Raw genomic sequence first — 13,940 nt, forward strand, 5'->3', positions numbered from 1 at the left:
GGGGGCGGGGTGGGGGCCAGGGCAAGCCACTCCACCCAAGAGTATCCTGCCTGCCGAGGTGCTCTGCTGGGGAGTCAGGTTTGGGTTTTGGGGTTTTCCTTCCTTTTTAAATTCTTGTCGTCGTCCCCCCCCCCCTTTCCTTTTTTTAAAAATCATTTTAAAGGGAGCTTATGGTTGGTTTTGGCTTTCAAGGCAGGCAGGCTGCTCCCAGCCTTCATGGATCCTGCCTGCCAGGAGCTGAAACCTAACTTCACAGTTTAATTAAGATGAGAGAGAAGTCTTCCAAGGCCCAGCCCAGCGTTAAATGAGTGCTTCCTCTCTTCTCTGCTTGCCGGCCCCTCGGCCCTGTATGAGGGTACAGGCCGTAAGGAAAGAATCGCTCTGGCAGTCTACTTGCTGTGCAGCCTCATACAGGTCTCTTTCCCCCTCTGGGCCACAGGTTCTCTTCCTTTCCATGGGAGGATTTGCTGGGGTCCTTCTGACTTAGAAACCCTACGGTTCCCGTTGGAATTCAGGGCTCTCACAACCCCAAACCTTTTACAAAAGGCTGACAGGGCTGAAGGCGGGCCAGGAACCAGCTACAAGGACGAGGCAGCTTCGGTCCTCAGTTGAAGACCCTCCAACACAAGGGAAGCTAACCTCCCTTGCCAATCAGGCCTCCTGGGGGAAGGGGCAAGGGAGGCCAAGCAGCTGGCCTGTTTCCTGGCCCCCAAGACCTGCTACATAATTTGTGGGGTCCTTGTTCAAAAGTGATTAAGAATTCAAGGCAGCAGAGTAGTCAACCAATAGGGAGAGCTTTCTAAACACACGCCCCTGTGTGACTGCACAGGTCACAGGGCCATGGAGCTGGCCCCACCTGGCCACCTTGGGACATGGTACCAGAAGATCACTTTTTAAAAATATGTATTTTTTTAATTGATTTCAGAGAGGAAGGGAGAGGGAAAGAGAGATAGAAACATCAATGAGAGAGAATCATTGATAGGCTGCCCCTTGCACACCCACCACTGGGATCCAGCCCACAACCCAGGCATGTGCCTCAACCGGGATTGAATCATGACCTCCTGGTTCATAGGTTGACATTCCCGCCCCTTGCACACCCACCACTGGGGATCCAGCCCGCAACCCGGGCATGTGCCCCAACCGGAATCGAACCATGACCTTCTGGTTCATAGGTTGACACTCAACCCCTGAGTCATGTGGCCAGGCTAATATATATATATTTTAAGAATAATAATGCCTCCCTCCTGGATACTGAGCAAGCTGTACCGAGTAGTGACTAAGAGTCAGACTGCCGGGTTCAAATCCCAGCTCTCCCGTTTCCCAGCTACATGATGTTGCCCAAGTTCCTTTACATGTCCAGTGCCTCCCTCCCCTCATCTGTCACATAGGATGCCAGTCATAGGACCTACCCCATAAGGTTGTGGAAGGGATGAAGGAAGCGAATACACACCAAGCACTAGGATCTTGGGAGCACTTGGTGTGAGCTATCTGACCATCATTTCTGAGCAGGATCATGGGGGCCATAAGCCATGGGAAGGATTCTATTGGAGGGGTTTCAGCAGGAGAATGGGATTTGGGGGAGTGAGGGCAGAGTAGAAGGAGGGAGACCAGCAGGGCCTGTTGTGGTGGTCCAGGCAGAGATGACAGTGACACGTGGACTAGAATGAAAGCACTGGAAATGGAGATCAATGGAAAACATTGGAATATATTTGGAGGGTAGAGCTTGACCTTGATCCCTATCCCCCCCTACCCTGTTTCCCTGTCTGTAAGGAAGGCTAATCTGAAAGATGTCAACTTCTCTGAGATTCTGAGTTCATCCTGCAGGAGGTAGTATGCCAGGTGGCTTGGAGGGTAGGCTTGCATGTGGCACCAACCTGGGTTTGAATTCTGGCTCTGCCACTGACTGGCTGTGTGGCTTTGAGCAAGCTCTTGCACCTCTCTCTGTGCCTCAGTTTCCTCATCTGTAAAATGGGAATGTACACGATGGTACCTGTTCCACAGGGTTAGGGTGATACAGGAGACAATGAGTGTGAAGGGCTCAGAGCAGGGCCTGGCACAGTGAGCACTGCATCATGGTTAGACATTACCACTGTTACCAGCAAGTGGGGGCTTCTCAGCCTAGCTGGTGTGGCTCAGTGGTTGAGCATCGACGTATGAACCAGGAGATCACGGTTCGATTCCCGGTCAGAGCACATACCCGGGTTGTGGACTTGATCTCCAATGTGGGGTGTGCAGGAGGCAGCTGATCAATGATTCTCTTTTATCATTGATGTTTCTCTCCCTCTCCCTCTCTCTCTCTCTCCCTCTCTCTCTCTCTCTCTCTCCCCATGGTTAGATCCCCCTCTCCCTTCCTCTCAGAAATCTATTTTTTTAAATTACATATAATCAATTTAAAAATTATATATACCTGGTATATTAAGAGGGGGCTTCTCAGCCCTTATATGTGTCCTGTTTCAGAGCTTTGGAGTGAGAAATGGAATGAGCAGCTGGAAGATGATACTTTGACCAACTTTGGTTACTACCACGGCCTCCTTGGCAATGAGTGAGTCCCGTCTCCTTCCAGTCCTTGGCACATCTATTGCTGAGGCACGTGGCTCTCTGCCATCCTTAGGCCAGAAGCAGGCGAAGCCACCAGGCAGGCCAGTTTAGCTTGATCAGGGGTAACCAATCCAGCAGGAAATGGGGTGACTGCCATGCAATGGAGGTGAGTCGAGGGGGCCCACGCCCTCTCTGCCTGACTCTCTGCTCTCTGCCCACAGCCTCTGAGCCTCCGTCAACGCCTCCTGCTGCTCTGAGGGTGCCTGCAACTTGTGCGGTGACACAGGGGACAGCGGCTTCACTACGGTGAGTCACCCCTCGCCTCAATGAGGGTTGGAAGGAGGGCACCCCTCTCCTCCTCAGCTGGCCACAGAGAAAGGAAAACGGGGGGTAGGGGAGCTCAGAGCCCCAGGGCACAGTGCTGTATACACACACACACACTCCCAATTCAGTTTATAGGAACCCGGTGAGGCAGGCAGATTGGTGGAGTCCACATTATTGTCTAAAAAAAAAATCTGCCCGCTGGCATAGCTGAGTGGTTGAGCATCGACCTATGAACCAGGAGGTCATGGTTAGATCCCCAGTGTGGGGAGTGCAGGAGGCAGCCGATCAATGCTTCTCTCTCATCACTGATGTTTCTATCTCTCTCTCCCTCTTTCTGCCTCTCTGAAATCAATAAAAAAATATATTTTTTTAAAAAAAATCTTATTTCTGGGGGAAATAAGTGAAGGTGGTCAAAAGGTACAAACTTCCACTTATAAAAGGAGTAATTCTGGGGATGTAATGTACAGCATGGTGACGATAGTGAACAATACTGTATTGCATATTTCAAAGTTGCTAAGGGAGTCGATCTTAAAAGTTCTCATCACACAAAAAAATTTAACTATGTGCAGTGATGGATGTTTACTAAATTTATTGTGGCTTGGCTGGTGTGGCTCAGTGGTTGAGCATCAACCTATGAACCAGAGGTTACTGTTTGATTGCCAGTCAGGGCACGTGCCCGTGGGTTGCCAGCTCGATCCCCAGTAGGGGGCGTGCAGGAGGCAGTCAATCCATGATTCCCCCTCATCATTGATGTTTCTATCTTTTTCTCCCTCTCCCTTCCTCTCTGAAATCAATAAAAACACATTTAAAAAAAATCAAATTGGTGTACTGCAGACTTAGTTTTATTGTTCAGAATAGGCATTCGTATCCCCATCTCTCAGGAAAACAAACTTACTCTTGGGCCTTCCAGCCAATGAGAGGCAGCGTGTGGACTAGAATTCAGATTGTTTTGTGTCCTAGGGCAGGGTTTGTCTCCTTGGCAGTACAGTATCTCAGAGGGCCCCTCAACCCCGTCCCTACCCTGCCCTAATCAGGAAGAAACCTACAAAGCCCTCGGCAAAACACGAGGCAGGTAGATAGGCCCTGATCCACATCCGAGATAACATTCTCTCTGCCTGGTGACCTAGGGCTGTCCTCAGTTCCTCCTGCAGTATTTGCTGTCACAGCCCCGTCTCTTCCTCCCAGGGGGGTGTGCATATCTGAATGCAAAAGACAGAGTTAGTCGAGGGCTTTGATTTCATTACAAAAGTGAGTTGTGCAAACTTTAGCACTGTATGATTTTTAAAATTTATTTATTAGCTCTAATAGTTTTTTTTTCTTTAATTAAACTTATTGAGGTCTATGGCCATACCACCCTGACATACCCAGTCTGTCTGGGATGTGAGACGGTGAAGGCTGTGCCCTATGTTTTGGAAATAATTATCGTGAAAGAGAAAACCACAGGCCCAACATGGAGTCACTTATGCTAAAGCCTGTGACGTGAAACCAAGACTGAATACCTGACCCTAAACTGCAGTTTCTAACTTCTCCAGGAATGTACTCCTAATTGATCAGCCTGGAGTTTTCTGGTCAGTATGAGGAGGTAATGTGTCAGTGGGTCCTCTCCGTCCCTGCTCCCTCTCCCCAGGAAGCTGAGGTATGAGGGCAGGTAACCTTGCCTGAAACAATCCTTTCTTTTCTTTGTTTGAAATTGATTTTAGAGAGAGGAAGGGAGGAGAGAGAGGGAGAGAGAAACATTGATGGGCTGCCTCCTGCACACCCCCTACTGGGGATCAAGCCTGCAACCCGGGGATGTGCCCTGACCGGGAACTGAACTGGTGACCTCTTGGTGCATGGGAGGAGCTCAACCAACTGAGCCACACCTGCCAGGGCAATCCTTTCTTTTCTTTTGCTAATAACTTTCTTGTCCCACCCAGTTTCTGCCCATAATAGCCTTCCATCCTGTTCCCATTGAACAGCCTCTCCAGGGCTCCTCTATACTTGCAGGATGGGATGCTGCCTGATTCGTGAATTGCTCAATGAAGCCAATGACATCTTCCAATTTGCTGGATTGAATTTTTGTTCTTTAACATCATTATGTACAGGTAATGCTTCTTGCCACCTTTTAAAAAAAAAAATTCTTATTGATTTCAGAGAGGAAGGGAGAGATAGAAACATCAATGATGAGAGAGAATCATTGATCGGCTTCCTCCTGCACACCCCCTACTGGGGATTGAGCCCACAACCCGGGCATGTGCCCTCACCAGGAATTGAACTCAGGACCCTTCAGTCTGCAGTCTGACGCTCTGTCCACTGAGCCAAACCAGCTAGGGCTGCTCTCCACCTTTGCAACTAGTCTAACCCACATCATCTCTGGCCTGGACTATTACAACATCCTTCTAATTTGGAGATTCCTGCTGCCACCCTCACTCTCCTAGAGTCTCTCCTTGCAGCCGCCTTTCAAAACTAGGTCAGCTCATATCCTCAGCTCAAAATTCCCTATGGCTGCACTTTTTACCAGGATGAAAGCCACAGCCCTCACCACGGCCCACAGGGCCCCACAGTTCTGGCTCCTCTGACCTCATATTCTACCACTCTCTTCCTCCACCACTGCTCTGCTTCAGGCTCATCTGCAGACTCCCCAAACTTCAGCCTCAGGGCCTTTGCATATCCTGGTCCCCTGCTTGGAACCCTCTGCCACCAGATCTCTGCCTGGCTTCCCCCTCCCTCCATTTAGTTCTCTGCCTAGAATCAGTGGTTCTCAACCTTCCTAATGCCGCGACCCTTTAATACAGTCCCTCATGTGGTGGTGACCCCCAATTTCATTGTTACAAATTGAACATAATTAAAGCATAGTGATTAATCACAAAAACAATATGTAATTATATATGTGTTTTCCGATGGTCTGAGGCGACCCCTGTGAAAGGGTCGTTCGACCCCCAAAGGGGTCGCGGCCCACAGGTTGAGAACCGCTGGCCTAGATCCTCTACCAGAGAGGTCTTCCCAAACAAACAGAGCTGCTCAACCCTCCAGCAGGGCTGCTTCTGCTTCATTACCTTTCACCGCACCTTTACTACCCACATTACTTATTTATTATTGCTAATCCCCCCTTTAAATGCAAGATCGATTTCGAGAGGAACAGCAATTTGTTGTTCCACTTATTTATGCACTCACTGGTTGACTCTATTGTTTTTAATCCTCACCCGAGGATATTTTCTCCATTGATTTCTAGAGAGAGTGGAAGGGAGGGAGGGAAGGAGATAGATAGGAGGGAGGAGAGGGAGAGAGAGAGAAACATCAATGTGACAGAGACACATCAATTGGTTGGCTCCTGCACGTGCTCCCACCCAGGGCTGGAGAACCTGCAATAAAGGTACGTGCTCTTGACTGGAACTCGAACCTGAGACCCTTCCGTCCCTGGGCCGACACTTTAGCCATGGAGCCAAACTGGCCAGGGCTATTGATTCATTTTTTTTTTAATTTAAATTCTTTAGTTTAAAGTATTACATATGTCTCCTTTTGCCCCCATTGACCTCTCCCCGCCACTCCCACCCCCTTACTGTCTCCATTGGTTACTTTTATGGTTGATTCTTGCATGTGACCTGACTGCAGATCAAACCGGAAACCTTGGTGTATCTGGATGACGCTCTAACCAACTGAGCTACCCCACCAGGGCCTCCAGAACTATATTAAAGGGTCGCGGCATTAGGAAGGTTGAGAACCACCGGTTTAAAGTATTACATATGTCTCCTTTTGCCCCCATTGACCTCTCCCCGGCCACTCCCACCCCCTTACTGTCTGTCTCCATTGGTTACGTTTATGGTTGATTCTTGCATGTGACCTGACTGCAGATCAAACCGGAAACCTTGGTGTATCTGGATGACGCTCTAACCAACTGAGCTACCCCACCAGGGCCTCCAATATTTGTTGAACAAAGAAATGGACAAGAGAGAGGCACCTATTGCAATTGGAAGCCGAGACCGACGGGGAGCGAGCCTCTGCTTCCAATTGCTGTAGATGTGTCGGCTCCTGGCTAAGTGGCAACTTCTTGCGGGGTGGAAGGCAGGGTTGAAAGGGGGCCTCGGGCGTTCCAGATCCCAGTGTCTCAGAATAGACCCGCCTGCCCGGGCATCCTCAGCGGCTGCTCCCCGCAGGTCCGGCTCTAACCAACTGAGCTACCCCACCAGGGCCTCAAATATTTGTTGAACAAAGAAATGGACAAGAGAGAGGCACCTATTGCAATTGGAAGCCGAGACCGACCGGGAGCGAGCCTCTGCTTCCAATTGCTGTAGATGTGTCGGCTCCTGGCTAAGTGGCAACTTCTTGCAGGGTGGAAGGCAGGGTTGAAAGGGGGCCTCGGGCGTTCCAGATCCCAGTGTCTCAGAATAGACCCGCCTGCCCGGGCATCCTCAGCGGCTGCTCCCCGCAGGTCCCAGGTTAGTCCTCAGTACCAGGGCCCCTTTCTACCTGGAAATGCTGCGCAACGACCTCTGTGCCCTTGCCCACAGCAGGACACTGGCCTGGCTTGCAAATTCCTGGGTGGAGGTTTGTGGAGGCCCCGAAGCAGCCAGGGAGGACATGGTGCCCCCGGGGGAAGGGAGAACCCTGAGGAGGCCTGGGTGGCACGGTGGGGGGTAGGAATGAGCAGCCTGGGGAAGAGTGGGTCCCAGTGCCCTCCAGGGGGGCTGGCACTGGACAGATTCTGCCTGGGAGTAGAACAGCCCGGTCCGCAGGAGGGGGGCTGGAGAGAAGATCAAAGCCCGGGTATTTCTTTAGGGAAACAAAGAAGGAGACTTTGTCCCTCCAGCTATCTAGAGCTGAGCTCCACCCAGATCACATCAAAAGGACTTTATTAGCATTTAAATGTGATCCAATCTCTCCATCTTAAAAAAAGAAGAAAGGAAAAAACCCTCCCTTCCCCTCCAGCTACGGCTTCCCTCTCTCAACTGGGAAGCCCACTCCAATCTGGCTTCTGCCCCCTCCCTCCTCAAAAATGGTTCTGTCCAAAGTCGCACAGCCCTATCACACAGCCCAAGGCCTTGTCAATCCCCTCCTTGCTCCACTGCTCAAAAGGGCCCTGGGTTCCATTCCAGTCAAGGGCACTTACCTTGGTTGCAGGCTCATCCCCAGCCCTGGTGGGGATGAGTGTGGGAGGCAACCAGTCAATGTGTCTCTCACACATGGATGTTTCTCTCTCTCTCTCTCTCTTCTATTCTCTCTAAAAAACAATGGAAAAATATCCTTGGATGAGGATTAACAGAAAAATAAAAAAGGGTTATAGTAAAAAGCCTTTAGTAGTCTAAATATGTTCTTACTCTCTTTTAAGGATAAATGTCCCGGCCTCTGGTCCCTACTCAGCCTCCAGCAGTCCTCAGGCCCCAGGGGCTGGACGGCTCCCAGGAGCTGCAGACCCATAAGCACAGCTTTGCTCAGGGCCCAGGACTTCTGCTCTCTGAAGGCTCCCCCAGGGCCACCCGCCGGGCAGTGACTCCATTCTCCACCAGCACAGCTTTGGCCTATGGGGGGGAGGGGGGGCACTCAACTTCTCCATTTGGGTGAACCACAGGCACCTTCAACTCAAAACTGAACTCACCATCTCTGCCCCCAAACCTGCTCCTCCAGTTTCCCTGCTTCATGGCGGGGAGGCACCCATTGGCAGACAATCCACTTTTTCTCCTTCACCTTTCATATTCCACCCGTGGCCAAAGCCCTACACTTCCACCTCCCACATCTCTGGGCTCCACTCGCCTCTATTCTCAAGGCCACCACCTCTCCTGGTCTCCTGCAGTAGCTTCCTGGTTAGTCCCCCAGCAATTTCTTCCACTGGGCACCCAACCCTTCAAAGGCTTCCCAGAGCCCTTAGGATACAGGGTTGACCCTGAAGGCAGGGGGGTGGGGCAGGTCGCTGGATACCTCTGGGCTCCAGCCTTCCTGGTCTTTCAATTCCTCAAAGATGCCTAAAGATACGGGGGTCAGAGGCTTAGCTCTTGGCTGGAATGTACCCCCTCTCTGCCCCTCTATCAGGTTCCCGGATGGTGCAGCTGCTGCTGGTCAGGGGACTAGGCTTGGAGAACCACTGCTCTACAGAAACAGATGCTATCAGGGGGGTGGGGCAGGTCGCTGGATACCTCTGGGCTCCAGCCTTCCTGGTCTTTCAATTCCTCAAAGATGCCTAAAGATACGGGGATCAGAGGCTTAGCTCTTGGCTGGAATGTACCCCCCTCTCTGCCACTCTATCAGGTTCCCAGATGATGCAGCTGCTGCTGGTCAGGGGACGACGCTTGGAGAACCACTGCTCTACAGAAACAGATGCTATCAAGGCAACTACTAGTCCTATTCGGCCTCTATCTCTTGTGCACAAAGCTCAGGACCCATGGTGCCCCACACTGACCTGCTCAGGCTCCTTCTTGGGAATTTCCTCAGCTGCTGGTAGGGTTTCCCAGAGGCTGGAGTCTCCCATTCCCCAACCCCAATCTGCTTCTCTCACTTTCCTTTTCCAGGAGAGAATGTAAGACCTCAAATGTAAACTCAGCCGGAAAACACCAAACACACAGCAGTGTTCTCAGAGCCTGCCTCACTGAGTGCATCACATCGCTTGGTGGGAAACCATCTGGTTACTGACTAATGGGCCGTTGAACATTACAACCGGGAGGTCACCTAGGCCGGGGGCTTTCCAGAGCACAGCTTAGGGCGGTGGCTGAGAATGTGAGCTGGGAGTCAGCTTGCTCTGCCATGACTGGGGATGTGGCCTAGGGCAAGTAAGTGACTCACCTCTCTAAGCCTCACTTTTATGATCTGTAAAATGGGGCATATAACTCAGTCTCTAGGTCACAGGGTCCTGAGTTGTGGATGAGATAAAGCATGGAAAGTTGTACTTTTAGACTAGATTGTTTGACTTAAAAAACAACAACTCATGCATAGAAGAATTCCAGGGCCCCACAGTAAGTCCATGGCTTCCTAAAAGTTCACAGTCCACAATCTGGGAGCCACGTAATGCCTGTCCAGTATCACCAGAACAGTGAAGAGGGAAAAAGAGATTCAGGCCCTAGCCGGTTTGGCTCAGTGGATAGAGCGTTGGCCTGCGCACCGAAGAATCCCAGGTTCGAGTCTGGTCAAGGGCACATGCCCGAGTTGCAGGCTCGATTCCCAGTAGGGAGGGTGCAGGAGGCAGCTGATCAATGATTCTTATCATTGATGTTTCTATCTCTCTCTTCTTCCTTCCTCTCTGAAATAAAAAATATATATATTTAATAATAATAATAATAATAATAATAATGATAAAATAGTTCAGGGAGGGGAAGTGACTTTTCCAAGGTTACTCAGAGAATTAGGGCCACAGCCCAGTTTAGGTCTTGGGTTTTGGGATTTCTCCGCAGGCTTTTTGCAATACTCATGCCTAGATGTCCTCTCCTCAGCACAGAGCCATCAAAGTCACACCGAAGCCCACGTGCCCAGGGAGTCAGAAGGCTTGGCAGCAGTACGGCGCTGGGAAGAGATCAGAATTTAGAGTTAGGCTGTCCATGAGTGGCTTTGGCTAGGACAGAGATTAGATGGTCGTCAAAACTATTGTAAATTGTAGTCACTGCCTCATCTGATACATGGGACTGAAAAACAGGAACACAGACTAGTAAGGTCTTGTATTTCTGCTCACCCTTCTCCCAGGCACCTCCAAGCATTTTAGAACATAACTTGCACAGATCTCAACGTCTCCAAGTCCTTTTTCTTCTAGTATTTTTACCTCCACCCCAACCCAATTCCCTGAAGCTGTTGTTTCCCCGGCACCTACATTTCCCTCTCCAGGCTATTTTAGGAAACACTGAAAAGAGTTTATCAAGCTCTTCCAGAATCTTGGATGCACAATTAACTGAGGACTGGAAGCAGGTGAGTAATTAACAGCTGTTTCTAAATATGTTTGAACCTCAGGGCACATAACTGCTGAGTTAAAAGGTGATTCTGTGAATCCTTCGTGAAGGTCTCTAGTAAAATAGTTGGTCTGGCTGTGATTTCGAACTACGTCATTCAGTAAAACGAAAAAAGTGCACCAGGTGGTTTCCATACCCTTTCCAGTTTGTAAGCAGCCTCTTTGCTTTCCAGCAAGGATACACACTGCCATGAATTCTATCTATCTATCATCTATCTATCTATCTACCATCTATCTATCACCTATCTATCTATCTATCTATCTATCTATCTATCTATCTATCTTTTTATCCTCACCCGAGGATATGTTTTTTTTAAATTGATTTTAGAGAGAGGAAGGGAGGGGAGGGAGAGAGAGAGAGGAACATTGATGTGACAGAAATATCCATCATTGCCTCCAGGGGGATCAAACACACAACCTAGGTACGTGCCCTGACCAGGAATCAAACCTGCAGCCTTTTGATGTACTGGAGGAGCTCCAACCAACTGAGCCACCTGGCCAGGGCATGCCACCATGAATTCTAAACACACAGTTGAAGGACTTTGATCTTCAGCCGACTGTGGAATCCTGCAAGTATTTGGTTAAGGCCCCAAGGCAGGTGAAATCCTGGAGTGTTGTTGGTGCAGCTCTGGGGGAGGGGCTGGCAGTGGGCTCCAGGGTCTCTCGGAGCAACTTCAGTATAAAGTGGCAAAGCACTTTCTTGGCCAAGAGAGGCTGAAGTGGGAAAAGGCAACTCAGCTTTATCTCGACACATCTTGTTTTAGGAGATCTGCATTTGGGACCTGAACTAGTTGTAGAATGACAGAGTTGACCTTGGATAGTTGACCGTTATGGGTATCACATTCTGTGCGTTTTTTAAAAACAAAATATTTTAAATTACACAAATAAAACATGAATAGATCCTCTTCGTAAAAAGTTCAAAGAGGACAGTAACATATGGAGTAAAAAGCAAAAGTTCCCTTTACCCTTCCTCATTCCACTTCCCTCCCCCGGGATAACCATTGCTGTCAGTTGTGGTGTCCACAGGCCGATGCTCTATCCACTGAGCCAAACCAACCAGGGCTATCTATAGAGGTTTTAGCAATTTCACACAGCAACAATGAATAGATGGGCCTTATTCCTCATCCTTGGTCTGTTTAATGGGCCTTTTACCAGTAACATTATAATGTTGTAAGTCCATTTCTCCCGATTTCTCGACATTTCTTTGCTCATATGTCTACCATGTGCCAGGCACAGTGCTAGGTGCTGGGAATACAGCTAGGAATGAGACTGAAGCAATCTTTGCGCTCCCTATATGTAGGGTTACTGGGTCTCATTCAGTTGCTGAAAACACAAGACACTCAGTAAATATTTGCTGAAAGAGTTGGCCTCTAACCAAGGAAAGACAGGTATAAAAAAGTATATTTAGGTGAAATAAGCCAGTCACAAAAAGACAAATAGTGCACGATTCCAAAGTATCTGAAGGACTCAAACTCTATTATAAATAGAAAGTAGAACAGTGTGTGTCAGGAACTGGAGGAAGGAAACAAATTTTTTGTTTGTTGTTTTTTTGAACTTCTTTTTATTTTTGGAGAGAGAGAAAAGAAGAGAAAGAAACATTGATTTGTTATTCCACTGATCTATGCAATTCATTGGATAATTCCCGTATGTGCCCTGACCGGAACCGAACCCGGAACCTTGGGGTACCCGAAGAAGGATCTAACTGAGCTACCCAGCCAGGCCTAGAGTTTTAGTTTTACAACACGAACAAGTTCAGTTGCACACCAATATGCATGTAGTTAACACTAATTAATGTATGGTATACTTGAAAATGGTTAAGATGGTAAATCTTATGTTGTGTTTTTACCACAATTAAAGAAAAAAGGTATTTTTAGGCACAAAAGGTAGTGCTTCTGAGCCTAGCCTTAGAACGGGAGGTGGTGTTGGTGGGGGGATGATGAGGAGGATAGGTTTTTTCAAAAGTTATGACCATAAAACCCTACCATCTACTATATATATAATACATTATAGCCAAAGATACGTTTCTGTGCTTTTCCCCTGAGAGTAAAGAGCTTAGGTATCCTTTCTGATACCGCTTACAAGTCGTAAGCCAAAAAGAGAACCTTAGCTTCCTACCTCTCTGTAATGCATCCCTTCTTTAACAGGCAAAAGTAGAAGAAAAAGTTGTCTTGATGTAAAGTGGCGCCTAGGAGACTACATTTCCCAGCATGCAACTGCTCCCCCTAGGGCGCCGTAAGTGACGGAAGAAGAGACATACCTTTTGCGACACGAGTCCGGCGGGCGGGGGAACAGGGGGGCATCACTAATGTATCCCGGGATGCCGAGCGTCACCCCTTTTAGTTACAGGTTGGCTTGCTTTTTGATGGCTGGTGTTCCACGCCAGGGGGACCCGAGGGGAGGGGAATGTTTAAGCGTGGGAAGCCCCGCAGTCTGCTGGATTTGACACTTCGAAAGAGGTAGGAGAGTGACGGAAGGAGGTTTCCCTCGAACTCAAACTAGTTCCCGCGCAGAGTGGCGAGGGTTTACGGGCCCCCCCCTCCCTTATTTATTGTTTCTCGGGGCAGGTGGGAAGTCGAAGAAACCCCAAATCGAAGTTCTGCGCGTCTTCCCATTGGCCCTCGGTCGGGGCGCAGGCGCGAAGGCTCCGATTCGGTCCCTGGGGACTGGCGAGCGGCCATTGGCCCGAGCCCGCGGAGTCGGCGCCCGGATTGGTCGTTGCTAGCAGGAGCTTGGGTTTCTTCCTTGACTTCGGCCAGGGATAGTGTGGGATTGGTTGAAACCCGCGGGCACCCGACGGTGATTGGGTGGGGGCTCCGGCCGGGCTGCACTCATTGGCCGCTGCCGGGACCGTCCCTCCGCGAGCGGGCAGCGAATGATGAAATGAGAACGGGGAGGGGAAAGGCCGCGACGTGAGCGCGCGACCTCCGGCGCCATTTTGTCGAGAAACAAGCGGAGTTAACCGAAGAGGGGGGTCGAGGAGAGCCAGAGTCGGGGACCCAGGAGTTTCCTGTGTCCAGCGTCGCCGGAGCCGCTTGAGCCAGTTGGCCTGGAGGTCAAATCCCCCCCCAGTATTACCTACAACAATCAAGGCTTAACTACAACAAGACTGCGCACAAAGACCACAAGGGGGTGCACCGAGAAAGCATAAAAAATGCGGAGACAAAGAAACAGGACACAA

At 49.7% G+C, this 13,940-nt stretch overlaps 2 protein-coding genes across 9 annotated transcripts in view; one reads left to right on the plus strand and one right to left on the minus strand.

The window, feature by feature from the left end:
- Window positions 1–13,112, minus strand: part of LOC102261496 (gamma-glutamylaminecyclotransferase-like) — a 22,934-nt gene extending 9,822 nt beyond the window's left edge. Inside the window, exon 1 of one of the 2 annotated variants that reach the window (XM_005873499.2) lies at window positions 13,020–13,112. The gene's annotated coding sequence lies outside the window, so the exon portion shown is untranslated. Of the gene's footprint in view, window positions 1–6,826; window positions 6,832–13,019 lie in introns of those variants that run through there. The other variant, XM_014545535.1, reaches the window with a different exon arrangement.
- A 33-nt stretch (window positions 13,113–13,145) lies between these two features.
- The window catches only part of CNOT1 (CCR4-NOT transcription complex, subunit 1), a 70,320-nt gene continuing 69,525 nt past the window's right edge, over window positions 13,146–13,940 (plus strand). For all 7 annotated transcript variants that reach the window (XR_001363526.1, XM_005873493.2, XM_005873495.2 and 4 more), the window contains exon 1: window positions 13,146–13,218. The gene's annotated coding sequence lies outside the window, so the exon portion shown is untranslated. The remainder of the gene's footprint in view (window positions 13,219–13,940) is intronic.

This window comes from Myotis brandtii, unplaced genomic scaffold (assembly GCF_000412655.1).
Source record: "Myotis brandtii unplaced genomic scaffold, ASM41265v1 scaffold411, whole genome shotgun sequence".
Taxonomy (NCBI): Eukaryota; Metazoa; Chordata; class Mammalia; order Chiroptera; family Vespertilionidae; genus Myotis; species Myotis brandtii.